Consider the following 27,427-nt stretch of genomic DNA (forward strand, 5'->3'; position numbering starts at 1 on the left):
TAGCATTTTTAGAGAGTCCTATATAGCCAAGAATTAATAACATTAAATCGAAGTTAATAGTATCGAACGCTCTACTGAAATCAAGAAGTACTAATACTGTATTATTTTTTTCGTCATGTGCTCTTATAATATCGTCCACTATATGCAACGAAGCAGTTGTACAACTATGTCCTTTACGAAATCCGGATTGAGTTATTGGAAGTATAGAGAAATTGTCAATGTGTTCTTTCAACTAAACTTCAATAGCTCTTTCAAGAACTTTTGACAAAGTTGGTAATGAACTAATGGCGCGTAGGTCTTTGTATTCTGATGGATTATTTTTTTTTGGAACAACGTTTACAATTGCTTTCTTCCATACCGTGGGAAAAATATTATTTTTCAGACAAAAATTCACAATATGTGTTACATATGGAATTATATGTGGACAGCACATTTTTATGAGTTTTATATTCAGTAAATCATATCCCATTGCATTTGTTTTTATATTAGAAATTGTTTCAAAAACGAACATATCATGTACCTCTTGAAATTTAAAGTTAAATTCTATCAATTTATTGTCAGTATAAAAAGAGGTGAGTTCGGGGGGTGGTTCATTAATAGGAATTGAGTTAACAAAAAAAATCATTTAACTGCGAGGGATTCTTCAAATTCTCTGGAATGCTGTTAATTTTATTTGGTATGAACTCATTAGATTTTATGGATTTCCAGAGATCTTTGTTGTTTTTTTTATTGAGCTCTGAAATATGCCTCCTTTTCTCTCTTAATCGCCTGATTTGTGACGTTTCTTATGCCCTTATAGAACTGAAAATGAATTTCTGATTTAGTTCTTTTGAATCTTCGGAAAGCTTTATCCCTTATTAACATCATCTCTTTTATTGTACCAGTTAGCCAAGGGGATCGCTTCTTAGTTATTCTTGATGTTTTCAAGGGAGCATATATATCGAAAAGATTGGTCAAACAGTTAACTAAAAGAATTGTTTTATCATCAGCTCCTTCCTGATCAAATATATTGAAAAAAGGAATACAGTAAAGGTCTCTCTTGAAATCATCTTCATTGAAATATTTGAAATCCCTAAATTCATGAATTTTAAACTTCATCAGTCCTAATATTTACTTTACAGGAAACGAGCATATGATCTGAAACTCCATTAGTGTCAATGATATTTTTGTCAAGAACCCATTCAGCTTTAGTTATAATTACAGCTAAAAGTGTTGATGTTGTTGTAGTTATTCTTGTTGGGGCATCTATAATTTGATCTAAATCAAAGCACTATATATTGTTATTATCGTAATCTAAAAAATTGCTATTGAAATCTCCCCCACAAATAATGCCATCTACTGTGGGATATATAAGACCGAGAACATCTTCAAACTCCTCTATAAAATTAGTATTATCAAAATTAGGTGGCTTATATATCACTCCAAATGCAATTTTCTTTTTCTGAATAGTTGCTTTAATCCACAATTGTTCACTGGAATGGCAAGTCTGAAGCAAAATGATTTTTTCACTGGAATATTTTTCCTTCAGAAAAATACACAACCCTCCACCTCTGTTAGCTCGATCCAATCTGTACAACTTATAATCATCAATGGAGATATCATCATCACTTATATTGCTTGTGAGCCAAGATTCACATATAAGTAAAATATCAAAGGAATACTCCGAAACTAATAATTTAATATCCCTTAACGAAGGTATTAAGGATGTAGTATTTAAGCTACCTACCTGCAAAAATCCACGGTTCATGTTCAAATTCCCATACAATAAAAAAGAAAAAAAACAATGATAATACTTTGAAATCCTTATCTACAATGTAAGTGGATGCAGCTCAACTGTACATGTAGGGCCACCATATTTTGAAAATGATTTATTTTGTGTGTATAGATGTAATGTGTATCAAAGAAAATGCGTTCATAACAATTATAAAGTTTGATTTGAAAGGGTTATATTTTTAGGAGTGATTAATTTTTTGGGAAAGAAAGTTTTTGGCTTTCTCTCATCCATTTTTTTGTATCAGATGGAGTAATAGAAAGCCAAAAACTTTCTTTCCCAATTATAAAGTGTTACTTGAATATACACATAAATTTCGAAAAAATTAAGTATCAGTAATATCCATCAGAATCTTTCCAGATCTTCTAAGGTATCAATTTTGTGGTAGGTTTCTTGATTAATAAACTTTATAAATACGGTTCCATAATTGATCCAGGCATTTCCGGATTTTCCAACCTTTAAAGAAGCAGCTTTCACCAATTTAAATTGTTCCGAACTTAGATCTTCTCTTACAACAAGACCAGTCTTCTTCAAGAGTTTTTTATTTTTGTAAATTCAATGGGTAGCCGATTATATAAGCGTTCAATGTTATAAGAAAAATATCTTCGGAAGAAAGAAGTTTTATGTTTAGGTGCAGTCAAAAGATGTGTAAATCTCAAATTTGAATTATGTATATCAGTTCTGAAGGACAGTTTAGTGGATATGACAGGACAGGTTTCCAGTGGATATGACCTTATTGAATAAACCAGCAGATTGCACTGTGCGCCTAGAATCCATTTTCAGCCACCCGAGTTGTTCCAAGTACTGAGACACATGCTCACGTCTCCTTACATCTGTGACGAGTCTTATGCACGAATTCTGCCTGTCAGATTTCAAGAGTCCTGGACCATAAACAGTATCAGCATAGTTGGCGTGAGATAGTACCAGTGCGTCGCAAAGTAAAATTTTATTTCTCTTATTCAAAATATTTTTACTCGAGTATACTAATTCTAAGAATCTGAGAAACATGTATAGTGAAACGCAGAGAATTATCGAGATGAAGGACTGAATGTTTCATGACGTTACTTTTTGGTAATTGAACCCCATCGATGGAAATGTTAATCAATTCGCTGCAACGATTCTTTGCATTTGGCCTAATGAAGAGCATGACAAAAGATTCAAATGGATTCACAGATGGATAATATTCACTTGATTCAGTTATTAGAGAGTGCAGATCATGACTCATTCGTACGAGCGTCATTTTGAGTGAATTTTCATCGAATTGTGAATACAACCGTGTATCGTCGGCGTAACAATGCATGGTCGTGCGAAGAAGGCAGTGTGAGAACTGAGAAGTATATAAAACAAAGACAAGTGGACCTAAAATCGATCCTTGAGGGACCCCATTATTTATTGTAGGGGTATTCGATTTTTTGTTATTGAGTATGACACACTGATAACGGTTCAGCAGATAATTTCCAAGCAGAGTGACCACGCTAGAGGCAAAACCCAGGTACTTCAGTATTGCCAGAAGTAGGGAGTGGTTATTACTCTCAAATGCCTAGGAGTGGTCCAGCAATACTAGAAGACAAAATTCATTATTGTCGACAGAACAATGTAAATCATTAAGAACTTTCAAAAGACCTGTTGTGCAGCTGTGGTTTGGCCGGAAGCCTGATTTACATGTAGGTGATATATTGAAATCATTCAAGTAGCTACGTATCTGCAAGTTTACAAATTTTTCAAATGCTTTAGATATGGCAGACAAAATACTAATTGGGCGAAGGTCAGTCAGACTCTCTGCATTGCTTATTTTGGCTAACGGAATAATATATGAATGTTTCCAGATTGTTGGATAAATATTTTTTTTAATACAATCATTGAATAAGTGGCATATGTGAGGTAAAATAACATTCGTATGCTGATATTATCAGGTCCAATATCATTAGATTTGTTTGAAGGTGGTTGACAAAGTTTCGTGGTGTTTTTCATCAGTTCGGACTTCCATTGTCTAATATAATATAAATTGATTTGATAACCCTGAAAAAAATCAAAAAGATTAACCGAAAATAACAATTTTGTTAAACAAAAAACTGAAATTACAAAGAAATAACATACAACAACAACCAAACAAATAAAAATTGAAATAATAATAAAAGCTGAAAAAATTGAAAAACTTAAAAATATTATTAACAAAATATGAAAAAATTAAAATTAAAAGATTTCAAACCAAGTCATGTCACAACGTTTCGATTGTTAGTATCCACAATCGTCTTCGGGTGATAACTGGACTTATTCCTCCGAGATCTGACTATTTATAGGTCATTCTAGTGCTTTCACCTATACCCTCTTCCCTCTTTTCGCTTCATTGGTTTTGGCGGTAGATGATCGTTTGGCGAGAGTTGGTCGTTTTTCGCTTGATTAGAGGTTTCCATATGTTACGTATCTCTACGCTAGCTTGACTAAATGCGTTGTTGGACAACATATACGCGGCTTCTTTGAATTTTCTCCTAAACCAGTGTTCCTCTTTGTGGATGAGTTCAGCTTGAGCCCACTTGATGTTGTGTTCATGAGTCCAAACATGCTCTGCTATTCCGGATTTGCTGGTTTCGCCTCGCTATGTGTGTTTCTTGTGCTCAGCAATGCGAACTTTCAATGGCCTCTTAGTTTTACCGATGTATGATTCTCCGCACTCGCAGGGTATCCTGTGAATGCAATTCTTGGGGTCGCAGTCTGCGTTTGGTAGCCTGGTTTCCGTGAGGCTGCAACGGATAGTATTCCCAGATCTGAAGCAGGTCCTGATGTTATACTTGGATCCAATCTTTCTTATCCTTTCCGATAATCCTCTGATGTAGGGAAGTACAAGTACTGTTTGTGGCGGCTTCACTTCCTTGTGGAGTTCTTGCTGTCTTCTAGTTAAGGCCTGTTTTACCATCACTTTGGAGTAATCATTCCGTTGAAGGTCATTTTTGATGATGCCTAGTTTCTTTTCGAGACCTTCCTTTGTATTACAGAGCCCAAAAAATACAAAGGAAGGTCGTTGGTTCCATGAAATTTGAATTTTCGGTTATTCAGCTTCGAGCTCAAAAAATGATTTATTGTGTCACCATCAGGCGTGGAGTTACTATTAACAATATCGCCGAAAAAGTTGTTGATTTTTTCAACATCTGAGAGGTGTTCAGGAATTGCCTTTTGACCTTTTATCTTATAAATATTGAGCTCAGCTAGTTCCTTTCATAATTGAGAAACTAATCAATATAGTTCATTGTATGATTTTCACTATAAAAGTGTTTCACAAAAACCGCGACAAGTGTTTCGCTATACAATAGCTTCTTCAAGTATTCTTCAAGTTTATGCTTGAAGGAGTTATTGTATAGCGAAACACTTGTCGCGGTTTTTGTAAAACCCTTCAATAGTGAAAATCATACAATAAACTATATTGATTTATTTTCAAATATGGATTTCCATCAAGTATCGGCCAGTTCTATTCAAACCTTCCACAATTGTTTACTTTTCGATAAGCAATAGTTAAGATATGCCTTCTTCTCGAGATTCACCGTTCTATTTGTGAGATTCGTCAACTCTTTGTGATGTACCCAGTGATGAGGTGACTTGGTTTTTTTAAATCTAGAAAGAGCATCATCTCTGAGTTTGAACATGAGTTTAAGGTTATCTGTAATCCAAGGTGCTTTTTTCCTAGATATTTTGACAGTTTTAACCGGTGAATGTTTGTCAAAAATTTCAAGAACTGACTTATTGAATATGACACCTTTTTCGTCGATGTTATCGGAACTATAAATAGGTTGGAAATTAGTATTATTTAGGTCAGAATGAAATGATTCTGAATTGAATTTTCTGAAGTCTCTAATATTATATCTATTATATTATATATGATTTTGCAGCTAGTTGTACAAAAGTGTGTTGGCTGATCTATTATCTGTTTTAACCGAACACCTGTTTAAGTGCATATATATATATATATATATATATATATATATATATATATATATATATATATATATATATATATATATATATATATATATATATATAAAAATAATCTTATACATGTTAAACCTTCTTCGTCAGTTTATATGTTCAATTCATTGTTTTTAACTCATTTATACTGCCCTGAAGAAGCTTCCCATTAGAAACGAAAGCTTGGCAAAGTAGAACAGAGATTATTTGATTTTTGATGTTTTGACCCGTTAATCCATTTTGCTATATATATATATATATATATATATATATATATATATATATATATATATATATATATAGCAATAGATATCATACTTATCATAGATAAGTATGATCAGAGAGTCCTTAACTATTTATATATATATATATATATAAACAAACCGCGGACACGTGTTTGTGGCTATTGGCCTCATCAGCGCGGTGCAGCTTCTTTGTATATATATATATATATATATATATATATATATATATATATATATATATACATATATATATATATATATATATATATATATATATATATATATATATATATATATATATATATATATATATATATATATATATATATATATACAAAGAAGCTGCACCGCGCTGATGAGGCCAATATCCACAAACACGTGTCCGCGGTTTGTTTATATATATATATATATATATAAATAGTTAAGGACTCTCTGATCATACTTATCTATGATAAGTATGATATCTATTGCTATATATATATATATATATATATATATATATATATAGCAAAATGGATTAACGGGTCAAAACATCAAAAATCAAATAATCTCTGTTCTACTTTGCCAAGCTTTCGTTTCTAATGGGAAGCTTCTTCAGGGCAGTATAAATGAGTTAAAAACAATGAATTGAACATATAAACTGACGAAGAAGGTTTAACATGTATAAGATTATTTTTATATATATATATATATATATATATATATATATATATATATATATATATATATATATATATATATATATATATATATATATATATATATATATATATATGCACTTAAACAGGTGTTCGGTTAAAACAGATAATAGATCAGCCAACACACTTTTGTACAACTAGCTGCAAAATCATATATAATATAATAGATATAATATTAGAGACTTCAGAAAATTCAATTCAGAATCATTTCATTCTGACCTAAATAATACTAATTTCCAACCTATTTATAGTTCCGATAACATCGACGAAAAAGGTGTCATATTCAATAAGTCAGTTCTTGAAATTTTTGACAAACATTCACCGGTTAAAACTGTCAAAATATCTAGGAAAAAAGCACCTTGGATTACAGATAACCTTAAACTCATGTTCAAACTCAGAGATGATGCTCTTTCTAGATTTAAAAAAACCAAGTCACCTCATCACTGGGTACATCACAAAGAGTTGACGAATCTCACAAATAGAACGGTGAATCTCGAGAAGAAGGCATATCTTAACTATTGCTTATCGAAAAGTAAACAATTGTGGAAGGTTTGAATAGAACTGGCCGATACTTGATGGAAATCCATATTTGAAAATAAATCAATATAGTTTATTGTATGATTTTCACTATTGAAGGGTTTTACAAAAACCGCGACAAGTGTTTCGCTATACAATAACTCCTTCAAGCATAAACTTGAAGAATACTTGAAGAAGCTATTGTATAGCGAAACACTTGTCGCGGTTTTTGTGAAACACTTTTATAGTGAAAATCATACAATGAACTATATTGATTAGTTTCTCAATTATGAAAGGAACTAGCTGAGCTCAATATTTATAAGATAAAAGGTCAAAAGGCAATTCCTGAACACCTCTCAGATGTTGAAAAAATCAACAACTTTTTCGGCGATATTGTTAATAGTAACTCCACGCCTGATGGTGACACAATAAATCATTTTTTGAGCTCGAAGCTGAATAACCGAAAATTCAAATTTCATGGAACCAACGACCTTCCTTTGTATTTTTTGGGCTCTGTAATACAAAGGAAGGTCTCGAAAAGAAACTAGGCATCATCAAAAATGACCTTCAACGGAATGATTACTCCAAAGTGATGGTAAAACAGGCCTTAACTAGAAGACAGCAAGAACTCCACAAGGAAGTGAAGCCGCCACAAACAGTACTTGTACTTCCCTACATCAGAGGATTATCGGAAAGGATAAGAAAGATTGGATCCAAGTATAACATCAGGACCTGCTTCAGATCTGGGAATACTATCCGTTGCAGCCTCACGGAAACCAGGCTACCAAACGCAGACTGCGACCCCAAGAATTGCATTCACAGGATACCCTGCGAGTGCGGAGAATCATACATCGGTAAAACTAAGAGGCCATTGAAAGTTCGCATTGCTGAGCACAAGAAACACACATAGCGAGGCGAAACCAGCAAATCCGGAATAGCAGAGCATGTTTGGACTCATGAACACAACATCAAGTGGGCTCAAGCTGAACTCATCCACAAAGAGGAACACTGGTTTAGGAGAAAATTCAAAGAAGCCGCGTATATGTTGTCCAACAACGCATTTAGTCAAGCTAGCGTAGAGATACGTAACATATGGAAACCTCTAATCAAGCGAAAAACGACCAACTCTCGCCAAACGATCATCTACCGCCAAAACCAATGAAGCGAAAAGAGGGAAGAGGGTATAGGTGAAAGCACTAGAATGACCTATAAATAGTCAGATCTCGGAGGAATAAGTCCAGTTATCACCCGAAGACGATTGTGGATACTAACAATCGAAACGTTGTGACATGACTTGGTTTGAAATCTTTTAATTTTAATTTTTTCATATTTTGTTAATAATATTTTTAAGTTTTTCAATTTTTTCAGCTTTTATTATTATTTCAATTTTTATTTGTTTGGTTGTTGTTGTATGTTATTTCTTTGTAATTTCAGTTTTTTGTTTAACAAAATTGTTATTTTCGGTTAATCTTTTTGATTTTTTTCAGGGTTATCAAATCAATTTATATTATATTAGACAATGGAAGTCCGAACTGATGAAAAACACCACGAAACTTTGTCAACCACCTTCAAACAAATCTAATGATATTGGACCTGATAATATCAGCATACGAATGTTATTTTACCTCACATATGCCACTTATTCAATGATTGTATTAAAAAAAATATTTATCCAACAATCTGGAAACATTCATATATTATTCCGTTAGCCAAAATAAGCAATGCAGAGAGTCTGACTGACCTTCGCCCAATTAGTATTTTGTGTGCCATATCTAAAGCATTTGAAAAATTTGTAAACTTGCAGATACGTAGCTACTTGAATGATTTCAATATATCACCTACATGTAAATCAGGCTTCCGGCCAAACCACAGCTGCACAACAGGTCTTTTGAAAGTTCTTAATGATTTACATTGTTCTGTCGACAATAATGAATTTTGTCTTCTAGTATTGCTGGACCACTCCTAGGCATTTGAGAGTAATAACCACTCCCTACTTCTGGCAATACTGAAGTACCTGGGTTTTGCCTCTAGCGTGGTCACTCTGCTTGAAATTATCTGCTGAACCGTTATCAGTGTGTCATACTCAATAACAAAAAATCGAATACCCCTACAATAAATAATGGGGTCCCTCAAGGATCGATTTTAGGTCCACTTGTCTTTGTTTTATATACTTCTCAGTTCTCACACTGCCTTCTTCGCACGACCATGCATTGTTACGCCGACGATACACGGTTGTATTCACAATTCGATGAAAATTCACTCAAAATGACGCTCGTACGAATGAGTCATGATCTGCACTCTCTAATAACTGAATCAAGTGAATATTATCCATCTGTGAATCCATTTGAATCTTTTGTCATGCTCTTCATTAGGCCAAATGCAAAGAATCGTTGCAGCGAATTGATTAACATTTCCATCGATGGGGTTCAATTACCAAAAAGTAACGTCATGAAACATTCAGTCCTTCATCTCGATAATTCTCTGCGTTTCACTATACATGTTTCTCAGATTCTTAGAATTAGTATACTCGAGTAAAAATATTTTGAATAAGAGAAATAAAATTTTACTTTGCGACGCACTGGTACTATCTCACGCCAACTATGCTGATACTGTTTATGGTCCAGGACTCTTGAAATCTGACAGGCAGAATTCGTGCATAAGACTCGTCACAGATGTAAGGAGACGTGAGCATGTGTCTCAGTACTTGGAACAACTCGGGTGGCTGAAAATGGATTCTAGGCGCACAGTGCAATCTGCTGGTTTATTCAATAAGGTCATATCCACTGGAAACCTGTCCTGTCATATCCACTAAACTGTCCTTCAGAACTGATATACATAATTCAAATTTGAGATTTACACATCTTTTGACTGCACCTAAACATAAAACTTCTTTCTTCCGAAGATATTTTTCTTATAACATTGAACGCTTATATAATCGGCTACCCATTGAATTTACAAAAATAAAAAACTCTTGAAGAAGACTGGTCTTGTTGTAAGAGAAGATCTAAGTTCGGAACAATTTAAATTGGTGAAAGCTGCTTCTTTAAAGGTTGGAAAATCCGGAAATGCCTGGATCAATTATGGAACCGTATTTATAAAGTTTATTAATCAAGAAACCTACCACAAAATTGATACCTTAGAAGATCTGGAAAGATTCTGATGGATATTACTGATACTTAATTTTTTCGAAATTTATGTGTATATTCAAGTAACACTTTATAATTGGGAAAGAAAGTTTTTGGCTTTCTATTACTCCATCTGATACAAAAAAATGGATGAGAGAAAGCCAAAAACTTTCTTTCCCAAAAAATTAATCACTCCTAAAAATATAACCCTTTCAAATCAAACTTTATAATTGTTATGAACGCATTTTCTTTGATACACATTACATCTATACACACAAAATAAATCATTTTCAAAATATGGTGGCCCTACATGTACAGTTGAGCTGCATCCACTTACATTGTAGATAAGGATTTCAAAGTATTATCATTGTTTTTTTTCTTTTTTATTGTATGGGAATTTGAACATGAACCGTGGATTTTTGCAGGTAGGTAGCTTAAATACTACATCCTTAATACCTTCGTTAAGGGATATTAAATTATTAGTTTCGGAGTATTCCTTTGATATTTTACTTATATGTGAATCTTGGCTCACAAGCAATATAAGTGATGATGATATCTCCATTGATGATTATAAGTTGTACAGATTGGATCGAGCTAACAGAGGTGGAGGGTTGTGTATTTTTCTGAAGGAAAAATATTCCAGTGAAAAAATCATTTTGCTTCAGACTTGCCATTCCAGTGAACAATTGTGGATTAAAGCAACTATTCAGAAAAAGAAAATTGCATTTGGAGTGATATATAAGCCACCTAATTTTGATAATACTAATTTTATAGAGGAGTTTGAAGATGTTCTCGGTCTTATATATCCCACAGTAGATGGCATTATTTGTGGGGGAGATTTCAATAGCAATTTTTTAGATTACGATAATAACAATATATAGTGCTTTGATTTAGATCAAATTATAGATGCCCCAACAAGAATAACTACAACAACATCAACACTTTTAGATGTAATTATAACTAAAGCTGAATGGGTTCTTGACAAAAATATCATTGACACTAATGGAGTTTCAGATCATATGCTCGTTTCCTGTAAAGTAAATATTAGGACTGATGAAGTTTAAAATTCATGAATTTAGGGATTTCAAATATTTCAATGAAGATGATTTCAAGAGAGACCTTTACTGTATTCCTTTTTTCAATATATTTGATCAGGAAGGAGCTGATGATAAAACAATTCTTTTAGTTAACTGTTTGACCAATCTTTTCGATAGATATGCTCCCTTGAAAACATCAAGAATAACTAAGAAGCGATCCCCTTGGCTAACTGGTACAATAAAAGAGATGATGTTAATAAGGGATAAAGCTTTCCGAAGATTCAAAAGAACTAAATCAGAAATTCATTTTCAGTTCTATAAGGGCATAAGAAACGTCACAAATCAGGCGATTAAGAGAGAAAAGGAGGCATATTTCAGAGCTCAATAAAAAAAACAACAAAGATCTCTGGAAATCCATAAAATCTAATGAGTTCATACCAAATAAAATTAACAGCATTCCAGAGAATTTGAAGAATCCCTCGCAGTTAAATGATTTTTTTTGTTAACTCAATTCCTATATATACGAATAAGTTGATTGTTTTCTAAATGGTCAGCCAAGTTTCAGAGACGGTAATGATGTAAGTATTATGAACTTTAGCTTTGAAGTCTAAGAATCCATTTTATTCTATTGTTATTCTATTGTTAGCTCCTATCAGATCAGCTTTTATTTCAGATAATGTTTCCTGTGTTTTATCTGATTTGGTAATTAGGTTGATCAGCAGCTTGTGAAGATCCTTCAAAGTTACTTCTGATGTCATTTTGTGTAATCACACAAAATGTGAGGAGAATCCCCAGATCAGCTATAATTTGCGTAGCATCCGCCTTATCTGGAGTCATCGATGAATGTGTAATGCAGAACTCTTTTTCCAGTTGGGAAAATCTTCTCATTATACAAAATTCGATAGAGAAGAGAAAAATATCTTAACTACATTGATAAAGAAGAACATAAAAACGATGAATAACGAACCATCTGCTATTTCGCCAGCGATCGCCCTCTTCAAACTAAGTTTGAAGAGGGCGATATTTCATCTATTATTAAGAGTTTAAGTTTTAACGATACTATCGCTGAATATGACAATGATATTTTATCGAAGCTCATTGTTTCATCTTCAAGCCAACTCAATATCAAATTCATCTGAACCTCAACTTGATCAACCAAGCAATTCAACGTTTCAACTTCCTGAACAACTTATACTTGCAACAGTGAAAGCGTTCTGGATCAGCTGGAGAACTAGATAGCTTTCGCCCAAGTCACATACAAGACCTTCTTAATTATAGTGCTGGTAATTCTAGAGATGAACTGCTCACTTCTGTGACAAATCTTTTATTCCTCTTATATTATCTGAAAGAGTTATTCCAGAGATTTGTCTAATTTGGTTTGGTCGCCCATGCAACACGCCGATATATCCATCAACATCCAAATTCGTTATCAAAAATGTTCTTCAAGTTGGATTTTAAAAACGCATTCAACATGATTGATAGAAATTTGATATTGAAACGCGATACTTTAGAACCTGCACTTTTCTACCTGCCATTCAAGAGTTAACTAAAAAACTAAATACAGGATTCAACTGTTAGTATCTGGATGACAAATGCATTGGAAATGATAGTGAAATTATATTGAAGGATTTGGAAAAAATTAACAGTTCAAAACAAATTGGTCTCGAACTTAACTTCGATAAATGTGAATTAATTTCCATTTCAATTCTTCAATCAACATTATCGAAAAATCGTGATTTGGCACTCCTCTCATTATGGAAGGTCTATGTGAAAGTTTGCAGAACAAAATAAATTCCCTCGACTTGATTTCCACCCATTTATACGATTTGCCAATGCATACTTCCTATTTCTATTGAAAAATAATTTAGTCATTCCTAAAGTACTCTATACTCTAAGATGCTCTCCTCGTTTGAAAAGTCAAGTATACCTTGAGAAGTTTGATGATCGCCTACGTAACATAATATCAGAAACAGCTGTTTCTGATATTTTTTGGTTTCAAGCAACATTGCCTGTGAATCGCGGAGGGTTGGGTCTGCGCTCAGCATGATCGCTGGTTTTACCAGCATTTGTCTTACATCAACAATGTTTCGCAATTGATAGAAATCATACGTCCAGTCTCCTTGACAAATATAATACATAATTTAGTCGTCGAAGGCGAATCTGTTTAGTGTTTTCAAACCAAAAGTCATGTGCATACGGATGTCAAATCACTTCCGAAACCATGGGACGAACTTTTACTAGGAATTGCTTCTGACTACAACCCTTCATCTTTGTCATCTCTCTCTGAAAAAGCACGAGCAAGGCCATCTTGAAAAAGGGTTTGGAAATGTTTTGACTAACCAGAGTCGATCCGAAGTAGAAACTTCTACACAAGGGGGAAAGGACATATGCAGGAGTTGCCAGATGGTGAGCAGCAATACTTTTTTCGACAACCGTCAAGTAAGTGTTTTGTATGTGGCAGAAAAAAATCTTGTAGAAGGTGCTTGCGTTTATAAGAATTGCAATTGTCACAAGTATGGCAAAAAGGGGCATTTGGCACCTAAATGCAACAAAATTTCGCTCAATTTCATAACTGAGAATGAACATATAAATGAATTGACAGACAATAATTGACGAACTGAATCAATTTTTGAATTGAGTTCTCAGAATCAACTTGTTGGGAGCCAGGCTAATGTTAAACCAATTTATATCAAATAACGAATGAAAAATATTCCTAATAATTTGGAATTTTGCACGATCCGCTATTTCAGAACATATATTTTTTAAATTTTTCAAAAACATTTCTTCGAACATAATGATTCATGTTTGAGAGTATGACATTTGAACCATTAGGCTATGCAAATTTCATTATTATATTTGAAAGTAATCCTTATGTTCCCAAAACCTATATTATACAAAACGGTGGACTCCCACTCATTGGTCGTAATACATTGAATTTTGGTTTATGTGAATTACAATTTGGTGTATGTTACCCTGAGAATTAAAAAACTGAGGAAATTCCTAACAAAGTTGAAAACTTTTTGAAAAAGTAGGGACTTTCAATAAATTTGCAGTGAATTTATATTTGAAATATGTTGAACGAATTGGATTTGCATGAAAAAAAAAATGTTTGAAAAACACAAATTGAAACCATTCAAGCCAGAGTATTCAAATACCTCTGAATCTGATTATGAGGTGGAGAGACTAGCATACTGCTGTTGACTACAAGATGAAAGTTCAAATGACGAAATATTCCGTCAATGATGAGGCGATACTCATACGAACTGTATGGTTTCATCCCAAAATGTGCGACATTTGTCTTGTGAGAATCCAAATTTCAGTATACATTGCAAGAGTTCATATTCCCATAACGTGAGTATTTGTTGTGGTATACAAAATAGATAAATAACTGAGCCCTTCGTTTTTCAAAATCCCAATTGGGATTTTTTTTTCAATTTTTCGAAAATGATGAGAGAGCCGTCCTTAGCGTGGAGCGAGTAGAGCGCCGCTCCAGGTCTCATGTCGGAAGGCCTGAAATATATGTCTGATAACTCGAGCAATAAGTCGAATTATTGAATAATCACATAAGATATGAACGAGATAGTAGTGAACGAAAGAATGCAAAACATTGTCTAATAGAGGCGGCGCAGTCTCGTCAATTTCCACTTGAAAGAACTGAAAAAATAATGATATGTATAAACAATACTGATATTTTGTAATAATATATTGTTACGTTTTGCAACGTGGGTTCAATAATCAAACTTAACTTTATTTCACTTGAAATACAACAAACACTTCAACTAAAAACTTCAGCTATTATTTGAATGTCTATCACCGTACTAGATCACTTCGCGTACCGCACTGTTACGTCCACTCCACTGTGTACTTGACTGCCCATTCGGGCAGTACACGCTGGCTGCAAGCGTATTCACGCTTGCAGCCAGCGTGTACATATCGCAATGGAACATCGTGGAATTTCGCCGAAGTTCTATCGTCATCGGTAGCATGTTCCTTGCTTTTTCTCGAGCGGTACGTAATATTAAATATTCCCACGCTCTCAGCTACATCACGTTTGGTTTATGGTTACCAGTGGCAGCCGGCGGTATTTTCTTTCGGGCATGATTCACAATAATATGATCATTTATGATTCTACGATTGATTAATATTACGAAAGCAATAAAAATAAATCCAATGGGAACTTATTTGTTTTCTGTCAGACATGAATTATTATGTTTTTCCTAATTCTAATTTTTCATCGATTAAAAAATTGAAATAGAAGAAGTTAGACCAATTATTCCCTATGGCGTGCTTTGAGGTAAAATGGTTTAATTGAAAATACTCGATACACACTTTTTTTAGATGACTTTTGAAAAAATTCGAGTGAGACCATTTTCTTAAAAAAGGCCTAGAGCAAAACATTTTCGCCAGGCCTGCGGAGGCCATTGCTGAAACTTCGAGGTAAAACCTTCGTCCTCGCAGTCAACGCACATGTCACTGATGATGTCTGCCATAATGGCACAAGAAACTTTTTATTTTTCATTCGACCACGGCCCACCAGCCCGAATTCTCTTATCTTTAATCATGACTTCGGCCTTGAAAGCCTAAGTCTATAGGCTCGTCATAGACTCCGGTCCCTCAATTATAATAATATCTATTGAAGAAGAAAACTGTTGCCTGAAATATCATCATCATCATGATGAAAAAAACTGAAGAAACACAGGGTTATTATTGAATTTGAAGGAATGATCATTCGAGAAGATAACAAGTAACTTGTGCTATCGAATTTTATTCGCATTCTTCCCTTCGTTTTGATTTTTCATTCAGTAAGTTGTAACTTGTACAAAAAAGACGCAACTCATAATAGGCAAGTACTTGTTTGAGAAGTATACATGAGCAAATACAGTTTTTGAACACTTTATCAATGAAAAAATTAAAGGTTAAAATTAAAGTGATACATCCTGCATATTATGAATCACATTAGTTCCGACTTCCATTGTCTGATATTATATAGAATGATTTGAAATCCCTGAAAGAACTAAAAAAGAATCAAAAATTAAAGAAAAAGAGTAAAAATGAATAGCTGAAAATAACAATTATATTACTTTCACAATGGAGAAGAAAGTTCACAACGAATTGCGTAGACGTATTAGTGGAGAGGACCGACATTGAGTGGGAAACATCTGTATACCGAAAACCCACTCACACGGGACAGTATCTGAACCACGAATCCAACCACCATCAATCGAATAAAACAGGAATCATCAAAACTCTATTAGACCGTGCTTTCGGATTTTGTAATACAAAGGAAGGTCTCGAGAAGGAACTAGACATCATCAAAAATGATCTTTAACGAAATGGTTACTCCAAAGCGATGGTGGAACAGACTTTGGCTAAAAGACAGCAGGAGCACCACGTCGTGACGTAACTTGATTTGGAATCTTTTATTTTTCATTTTTTGTTAATGATATTTTTCAATTTATTAATTTTCAGCTTTTGTTAATATTTAAATTTTTTATTTTTTTTGGTTGTTGCTTGAATGTTATTTCTCTGTAATTTCAGTTTTTTGTTCGATAAAATTGTTATTTTAGGTAAATCTTTTATAATTTTTTTTCAGGAATTTCAAATCCATTTATATTATATTAGAAAATGGAAGTCCGAACTGATGAAATACATAAAATCGAGTGGTCCCAAGCTGAGATCATAAATTGGTTTAGAAGAAAATTCAAAGAAGCCGCATACATGTTGTCCAACAATGTTTTCAGCCAAGCTAGCGTAGAGATACACAACAAATGGAAACCCATACTCAAGCGAAAAATAGCCTACTCCCGCCAAACGGTCTTTCCCCACTAAACCAGTGAAGTGGAAAAAGGAAAGTAGAGATAGGTGAAAGTATTCAAATGACCTATAAATAGTCAGCTCTCGGAGGAATCAGTCCAGTCATCACCCGAAGACGATTGTGGATACTAACAATCGAAACGTCGTGAAGTAACTTGGCATGGAATCTCTTAACTTTTAATTTTTATTTTCATTTTTATCTTTTTATTTTTATGTTATTCTTTGTATTTTTTTATATCTTTTTGTATTTTTGTTCAATTTGTTCCATTTTCACTATTTCACTATTATTTCAGGTTTTTTGCTCAATATAATTGTTATTTTCAGCTATTCATTTTTACTCTTCTTCTTGAATTTTTAATTCTTTAGTTCTTTCAGGGATTTCAAATCATTTTATATAATATCAGACAATGGAAGTCCGAACTAATATAATTCATCATGAAACATTGTCAATTACCTTCAAACAAACACTGCATATTAGTTCTGATTTGGATAGTATTCTAGACAAACTTGTTTGAAAATATTTCAAATAACTCTTTCGAATGATTTTTTTCAATAAAGAAGTGTCTATGTTTTTGCGAAACCCATATTTGATTCCACGAACCTATGGCTAAGTGAAATCAAAAATGATATGAACGAATCATAATTCCTTCATGAATGGGAAATGGGGAATTCGCAATATAAAGGATTATGACAATTCCAGACAATTTTTCGAAATGATTCTACTCGATACAAAAATGTATAATATGTTTTTTAATAGAATAATTTGTTATTTTCGTGGACAAACATTTGTTTATTCGTCTCACAATAATAAAGCACTAAAAAAATTTAATAGGACTCCAAACAAAAACGATACAGAGGAATCGAGATTGAAGTGAAAATTTTGTTCATTTTTTCCCAATAATATATAATTTGCACCAAAAAACTTCTTCATTCTCTTGTACATATCTCCGAAAATACTTCTAGAAAGTCATTTCAATTTCAAAATATTTCAAATGTAGGTTTTGATATTGACCGCAATACACCGGTGTTGCCTTTCGCTACGAAGATACTGAATTCTCTGTGGGAATGGCAGGTGACAAATTCATTGAAACTATCCATTTCCCAACTGAGGCTCATTCAAGCGATTAAACGTAATGTAATCCTTTTCTATCGAAAAAATGGGTTTATTTTTCGAGGAGTTCTCAACTCCAAGTGTCACAGTCAGAATACAGTCAGAATAAAGAAAAAAAATCAGATGACATATCGAATTTGTTTCTTTGAACTCCGCAGATTCCATCAACACCACTCTGTTGAGATGGTTGTTCTGAATATTGGAATACTTAGCGAAATGATGCCATCTCTTACTCTCGAATCTCAAGAGCATACCGGCTTATCGCAATAAGGTAGGCATCTTCTCGGCACAACGACTATTTACTCATTTGTTGTAGGGAATGTTCAGAGCCTATAGTGTAGGTTTATTTCCTTATATGGATCAATTGCTTTTACTTGTTCAATTACGATGCATTCACTTCAATAGGAAACTCTGTGGTCTGATGAGAAAATCACAAGAGCCACATTGAATGAAATTTCATAAAAGAACATCAGGACACTTCATTGTTTTTTTTCAAATTCAATAATTTCAACTTTTTAGGTTCAAGTTATGCTTCAAATGCAGTTTCTATTTTCGAACTTGTAAGTTTCGAATAACTTCTGAAGTTCTTTTGATGAAACATTTAGTGAAAACCTCTCCCTGAAATATAAATAAGATATTCAGTTATACCCTTAGAATTCGTATTGAAGCTGCGAAACACGGTTCATTTGTTCTTTTCAAAATGTTGAACTTACAATAATTTTACATCCATTGAGTCCTGAATGTATTGTGTTCATGAATGGAGCCGAGGTGTCACAGACAATTATTTTTAAAGGACTAGGTATAAGCGGCGTGAAAAAATCCTCACGCCCCTGGGACAATGAATGCAATTAGGCCTTATTCATTTCATGTGATGTTTTCTTTGGTCAGTTTCTGGTATTTTCCATAAAAACTAATCAATAGGTAGGTAGTCGCGTAAGCAAGACAAAGTTTTGTTACATCTATCAAACCGAACAAGACAGAAATTCAAAAGGACAAAATCACTGACAACATTCTATGAAGCTTTCTGTTTTGTCGATTTTCATAAGCTACGAAGCAAAAATGATATATAATGATACTGATACATTTGATATTCACAAAGTAGGTATGTAAAAATAGTATGCAGATACACTGTAAAAAGAAAAATGTAAAAACACATAAAAAAACGTTGGCAATTAGTTGCCAACGTTATATTATGTATTTTTGTCCTCGAATTGGAATAATACACATTTGATGTAAAATTCATTACATAATAATTTATGTATATATACGCATTAAATTCGTAATACGAACATTAAGACTACGTAAGGTTGTATGTAATTATCGTAATGAAATTTCAATGATGTATGAATTTGACTGTGTGGAATTACACAACAAACTTAAATTTACTAATGAAATTTCAATGATGTATGAATTTTACTGTGTGGATTTACACAACAAACGTAAATTTACTAATGAAATTTCATATTGGAGGATGAAAATATGTGAAACTACATTGTAAATGTTTAAATTTCATAAGTAAATTTCAGTTTTATGTGTAATATTACTTCTCTCTTCTGAATTGAACATTGAAGCCTAAGCGGCCTTTACTTTTACCTTATTTTTCTTCTCTTGTATGTTTCACTAGACAACACTTGCACATTGGTACTACTATGATGTTTCCATGCATTGTTAACTATATATTTAATAATAAACTACTCTGAGGTTGAGGTAATTGAAAATCATCATGCTGTATATAGTTTAATAATAAATTTAGTGATATAACAAAACTCAACAATGTTTTCATTCATGACGGTCACTTTGACAAAAAATGAAATAAAAATTTGTATTTTACAATAATTGTGAAAATACTTTGAGTGAACAGGACATCAAAAAGTAAGTAAAAAGAACATTACTTAAATAATATGTTTGTTGAATATTTTACATTTTTTTCATTTTATTCATTAGGTTTATTATTCTCTTCAAGCCAACTGATCTGGATTTTGTTCCTGAGTCTGGATGTATTTTTAAAAAATATCTTTGCACGAATTCCATGGTTAAGGAAATATTACTAGGGTACTTCAAATTCAAATTGAAATAAAGAGAAAAGGCTATTTGGAATGCCTCATTGAAAGTGCTGAATCTTTTTTGATTTATTGCTCCTTTTTCGTAATATACAAAAAAGTTGTTTTCTTCAGTCCCTGAAACAATGAGGACATTGCTGATACTAAGTTTGTGAAATATATTTAGAAAATCAAATGTTCAACTTTTAGGTGGAGTTATTATTCAAGGTATTCATGTGCCCTATCTGAATAAATTAACAAGAATACAAATCATCATGTTTTTATCAAAAACTGTCAAATTCGATGTCGATTTTAAGATTCTAGATGATAATTATTATGATATAACTCACCAATTTTCATAATAAGAGGTTCAAGCTGCAGATCTTCGGAGTTTGGAATATTCTGTGAACAAATCGACATATTGGATTACAAGAAAAATTTATTGTGAAATGTTAACTTACATCTATTTCCATATATTTATCATATTTTGGTATTCTGATGCTGGCACGTCAGACATATCCATGTCATCAATTATGAATTCGTTATTTGTCTGTAAAAATTGATGTTCCCGATGTTTCCTGAAATAGTGACTTCTCAAGCTATTGATATTGTCATACGAAACTGTACACAAATCAGAAAAAGGGCAGAACACATTTTCTTTATTTCTTATATGACTCAAAAAATGATTGAAATTAGGTTTATCATACTCTTTCGTAAAATGCCAATTTTTCAGCCTGCATTTCATTAAAATTTTGTGCTGAATATCTCGTACAGCATCTGTTTTATGATGATTTCTGTATACATGAAATTTATATTTATTGTACGTTGCTATTTGTGCACCACAACCTTTTCTAATGCAGACAAATATTTTCTTTGGCATATTTCTATGAATAAAAAGATGTTTATCGTAACTTCTAGCATCATGACAATGGAAATTGCAAATAATACAAGTAAACATCGCAATTATATAAATTATGTAAATAAAACTATGATACTTACAGTTATACCACGTTGTAATACCACAATAAACAAAACAAAACACTCAATGCGATGTCCGCGACGCTTCGTCAGTTGTTTAATGGAGGCGTAAGCTATTGTCGGGAGGCGCGCACTCACACACCTGTCGTTTCCAGTTTAGACATGTAAATTTACATAAAAAATCGTCGAATAATACAGATATTACGAATATATACAATGTGAAAAGAAAACTTACATAATGTAATTGAAATTCAATAGTATTCTTCCTTTTTTTCTGTGAAAATCAGAAAAAAAACTGGAAATTTTGGGTAATTTTGTAAGAACACATAATTTTATATGCTTGATAATGAAATACATACAATAATACGGAATATTACGTCATAAAATCTGTAAATTTTAATCCAATTTTTTTCAGTGTAGAATAAATATGATTATGTTAACATACAATAAGAGTCACGTGAACTGTATCCAATTGTTATGTGACTTATAGTACATTGAGGTTGGTGTGGGTATTTTCGAATGGGTCACATAGTGTTACTTGGTGAGACAATAGCCAGTTAGCGTGAGTAGTTCGTTTTACTCATTCAATCGATCGTTAGGTGGAACGGTGGTTCGAGCCCTATGTCTGGACGGTCGATTCTCACTGCCTATCGTCCAACACTTCGTAAGAATCGCATGTTGAAATGTAAGACCTCAATAATCCTCATCTCGCACAAGTCTCTACTTTTGAGGGTTGTCGTTCATGGGTGAACGATAGCTAATTAATGGAATAACATATTTCCACAGATCTTCAAATAATTTACCTGAATAAAGAACTGAAAAGCATCTGCATCATTGTAAAACACTAGCATGGTTGATTAGGATTTCAGCGTTCCGCGCTGGGTGTCCTAATCTACTAATGCTGCATCGACTCTTAGTCGGGTTTGATAATGGCCGTGTCATTTCACTATTTATTAATATCACAGGATGGCTGTACACCCTGTGAATATTAATCCTTGGTGAGTCTACTACATAAGTAGGTAACACCTCCTGTGTTCTCAAAACATTGTGATTGTGGAGAATTCTCAAATCTAGAGGCAAACATCCTTCCGGTTGTCGCCGTCGGTAAAAATCTTCGATTGCTACGTTTTGCTCCGCATACGATTCAAAACGCAAATTTGTCAGTTTCGGAACCAATATCAGCATAGGAGATCGCGCTCGTATTTGGATAAGTTTCCGTAGTAACGTCTGACGTTCCCTCGCGAAAGTTTCTCATGGTATTCGGAGTGTTTAGAGCCCTAAAACGGTTCAAACCAATTAAACTATTTCGCGGTGTGTTTTCGCGACTTGAGGACTCTGTCCTTTGTGGCATGTCGAGTTCTCTAGCTACTCGACTTGGTGAAAAACCACCAATGCCTACGGTTTGTCGCTCTGCGACCAAGGGAGAGGTTCTGATGTCCTCGTACACAAGATAGCTACGCTGAGTAGAATCTAGCCTCAAACTGTTTGATTCTAACGGAGTTTTCGGAATACTGTTCCGTGTATTTGTCGGTTTCACACTCAGGCGGCTAAGCGTGTCTGACGGAAAATTCGATTGACCGAAGCTTTTGGTCTCGCAATTTGGCATCAGTGTATTTCTTGCAAGTTACGCTCGCGCATGTTTTGCCCTAGTCTGCATTTCGATTTCAAGTTTTTCCCTCATATGACTCTGACGAGGGAGGAAATAGTCAGAGGGAAGAATCTAATATTTTAAGTTCACCCTTGGGTCGCGAAACTATTTTCCAAGGCCTACAGGGTGAACTTATCTAGTTGTTAAGGAACAAGGACCCTAACAGTTGAATCGCACCCTAGGATGACGGCCGTTCACAAGATAAGATGGAAAGGTATCGATGCACAGTAGATGCTCCCAATAGTTATGTTGAGTCGTTCGCCCGAAGGACGTAACTAATGATGTCTTGACCCTCTCAAATTTAAGCTCGATATACCTCTGCTTCGTTGACACCGTTTGGTTTCCACAGGTTACCTGAGCCTGAGCAACTTTAGTTGGGACCTGCTCTTCCTTTGCAGGATTTTCCAAACTGCTGTCCGGTGGCGGAGTCCCAAAAGGAACCTTGAAGACAACCAAATGTTCTGCAATAAACATTACACACAGCAATCTGATCCCTGACAATAACCGCTTAGTTCTAACGAACTATTGATCATCATCATCAATAATAAAACAACTGCACTAATGAGGCGTTCAAGGTAACCTTCTAGTATTCATTAATAATTTCCTTTCGAAGAGACTGCTTAGAGTGAGAACTAATGAAGTATTATCGAATACCAAAATACAACAAAATGGATTACCACAAGGTTCATCTTTGAGTTCAACACTGTTTCTCGTTTCCATAAATGATATACTTAAGGAAATTCAATCACCAACTAAAGCCAATCTGTATGCTGATGATCTTGTTCTATATACAAGCAGCAGAAATATCCACTCTGCAGCTAGACTCTTACAGGATGCAATACATGGTTTAGAAAGATGGTCGCAGAAAACCGGTTTACAATTTTCACCAACAAAAACTATTTCTCCAGAAAATATAATGATATATTTCCCTCCATTATGCTTGAGGGCCAGCAACTTGAATTTGTCAAAGAACACAAATTTCTGGGACTTATATTTGACGAAAAATTACAGTGGAAAACACATGTGAATAAACTGAAGCAGTCATCCCAAAATGGAATAAATCTCATGAGAACCATAGTAAGTCATTCTTGGGGAGCAGACTGCATATCGCTTATGCGGTTATACCGGGCAATGGTCAGATCCAAAATTGACTATGGTGCCGTTGCATATGCTAGTGCAAAGAAATCGGTGCTGAATCCATTGGACGCAATACACAATACAGCCATCAGAATATCCTTAGGAGAACTATGTACCAGTCCAGTGGAGAGCTTATATGTAGAAGCAAATGAACCCCCTCTAGTACTACGACGAAACTATCTAAGCCTCAAATATGCTGCCAGAATATCAGCAAACCCAAAGAACCCGCAGGGCCCCCGCTACCATATGTAAAAAGTGTGCAATGCACACGGGCGCCATCATTTAGGGGCGCCAAAGTCTAGGGTCAAAAATTGCAATAATTTTCAAAAAAAAAAACAAAAAACATAAATTAATTTTAAAATAAAAGTTGAGAAATTAAATAGGATTAGGTATAAATACACACGAAATTTTATTAGTATATCATCCAGTTACTGCCAATTCCTATGTTGCGAGAACATGTCAGGCGGTGATTTTTCCTATTTAGACATGAACAATGCCCGGAGCGCTATAAAAGAGATGATGCATCGCCAGAGGCGTTTTTGAACCGGTTAGTTCACTGGACCGTGCAACAAGTGCATAAAAATAAGTAATCCTATTAATTATTACATTCAAAGTTATTTTTATTTTGTCAAGTGTTGTGTTGTATAATATTTTGTTTACTACTTTTTTTCCAAAAAGCCAAATGCTGAATACCTGCTGACTCCAATTTCAACGGTTTGATTTTTTATAAATTGGTAAATGGTCCCTACTCTAATTTATACTATCAACATTAACCCTTTATAGGATACTGGTTATCATTATTTTTTGTTTACCCAAATATCTTTTTATTGATTGAAATGTCATATACAGGGTCTTTGACTACATTTACGTGCTTCCTAGAGCCTTTATTATGTCAAATAGAAAAAAATGTTTTGAGCAGCAGTTGCAGGTTTTTTTTCCTATATTATCTTTTGAAGTTATAAGATAAAAACAAAATCGCATCGAAAATGAAAAAATATAGGCAGCATCCACATTAATAAAACACCCTGTATATTATGCGCTAAAATAAAAGCCCTTTTTTCTCTGATTTGAAAAATATATATGTTGATATCATTTGGGCATTTGGGTGAGCTGTTTTTAAATTTTTAAGTTATATTAGCTAAATATTAGCAATAAATTGCAGAGAAAGCCATGGAAACAATTAGAAGAAATATAATTTATTTTCAATAGTCCAAATAGCAAACAAATATAAGCATAAAACATTTATTTTCTATCTGACATAATAAAGGCTCTAGGAAGCACATATAAATATAGTCAAAAAGTCAAAGACCCTGTAAGAGTTTAAAAAAATAATTGGGTTTTTATTAATGATTCGCTTAGTTTTTATGCTTTCGATCTTTTTAAAAAACCGTTTTGTAGGTTTTCTTAAGGGCTATAACATCAAATTAGTTTAATACTTTTTCTGCCTTTATTTTTGAAAGGGTTTAAGTGAATGGGCTCGAACAAATTGCTTTTTACTTAAGTACGTTAAATTTGTTTTCATTACCTGATGATACTGACCTCTTAAGTATTTTACAATATATATTTGAAAAGAACTCAATCTCCACCCTTCCAAACTTAAGCATTTCATTAAGAATTCTTCTGACACTGCCTTTATGTGTAGCGTCTGGCGAGCGATCTTTTTCAAAGTTAAAAATCATCATTGGGTTATTTTTAGGATTTACAAACAACGTGTCTGTACCCTATTAGTAAAGTAAATGCTTTAAAATGTGTGTGAACAAGAATTTATTTTAATTTATTTTGTTATGATTTTATTCTGTTTGTTTCATTTTGATATTTTAGTCCACAAATAAATATGACTTCTAAAGTTCAGTTTTTTGCTTTATTGCAAGCACCTACCTACCTACCTTCAAAAAAATAAATAAAAAAAACATGATCCAAAATGCCTTAAGGGGCGTCAAAATCCTTGTTTGCACACAGGCGCCAGTGTGCACAGGCGCCAGTGTGGCCCCCTTGCGGGGGCCCTGAGAACCCGACTCATAGGCGAACGTTTCCTAATCATATCTACCCCATATATGAGCAAAAGATGCATTTACCTACTCCTTTCCACACTAGAATCCACAGAATGTCCGTTTCCTTCATGTCTGACTCAACTTATCCCATACGACCAATCTATCCACCTCCATGGACTATTAAAATTCCTCACTGCAACACTGAATTATTGAGTCTTCCAAAAAGTAAAACAGCAAGTAAGGTCATCCAAGCGGAATTTAGAAATATCACCCTCAAGTACGCTAAGTTCAATCACATTTACACAGATGCATCGAAAACAATAGACGGCGTAGGAGCTGCCACAGTCAATAAAGAACTTAGTCAATGCTACAAACTACCTTCCACATGCAGCGTATATTCTGGAGAAATATTTGCGATAGCACAGGCTTTGGATCAAGCCAAGCATATGGTGGGCAATTCAGTTATTTTCACCGATTCACTGAGCGCTGTCAAGGGGATACGTCAACTTTACCCAAAGCATCCGCTTTTTCTTCAGATCAAAGTTGATCTTCAAGAACCATATAATGGGTATGGGTTTCTTCTCACATTGGTATTCTCGGTAATGAAAAGGCAGATTTTGTGGCACGTAACTCCTTTGAGAACCCTGAAGCGATAAACATATATAAAGTTCATCATGGAGATTTATATAGTTCTATTAGAACGAAAATTTCGCAGGATTGGACAGAAAGGTGGCAAAAGCAAACCACAAATAAATTATTCAAAGTGAATCCGGAATTCATCAAACAGAACTACTCATACTCAACTAGAAGAGATCAAATCACAATTACTCGTTTGAGGATTGGTCACACCAGAATAACACATGAACATTTATTCAAGAAACAAACTCCCAAATTATGTGAATTTTGCAATACATCGTTGACAGTGGAACACATCATATGTCTCTGCCCCTACTAAACTGAAGAACGAAAACTAATGAACATCAGCGAGAACATAAAACTTACTTTGAATAACAATGTGGAGAAAACTATACAATTTATAAAAAAAAAATAATGTATACAATCAAATATGAAGTTCTTATATATGTGTGTATATATCTATGTATGTGTGTATATATCTATTATAACTTGCAATGTACCCCGCTAATAACCCTCTGTGGTTGATGCAGTTCTTGCTTAAATAAAAAAAAATATTGATCATCAACTCTATACAGGGTGTTGATTAAGTACGTACTATAAATTTAACAAACGATTCTTTAGGTGATTTTAAGACGAAATGTTCATATAAATATGGGTCCGTAAATCCTTCGTTCTCAAGATACAGGGTGTTAAAATAAAAAAAAATAAAATTTATTCGTAAATA

General features: G+C 33.7%; 1 long non-coding RNA gene across 1 annotated transcript; it reads right to left on the reverse strand.

Annotated features, from left to right (window-relative positions):
- Positions 1-19,998: 19,998 nt before the first annotated feature.
- LOC141486764 (uncharacterized) lies at positions 19,999-21,557 on the reverse strand. Its single transcript, XR_012468024.1, has 3 exons — positions 20,775-21,557; positions 20,664-20,715; positions 19,999-20,451 (listed from the first exon to the last, which is right to left on the reverse strand). It is a non-coding gene; the product is annotated as an uncharacterized lncRNA (long non-coding RNA).
- Positions 21,558-27,427: the final 5,870 nt, after the last annotated feature.

The sequence above is a fragment of the Leptinotarsa decemlineata genome, unplaced genomic scaffold, assembly GCF_025532065.1.
Source record: "Leptinotarsa decemlineata unplaced genomic scaffold, Ldec_3_MD MMD2_tig00026369_RagTag_RagTag, whole genome shotgun sequence".
NCBI classification, from domain to species: domain Eukaryota; kingdom Metazoa; phylum Arthropoda; class Insecta; order Coleoptera; family Chrysomelidae; genus Leptinotarsa; species Leptinotarsa decemlineata.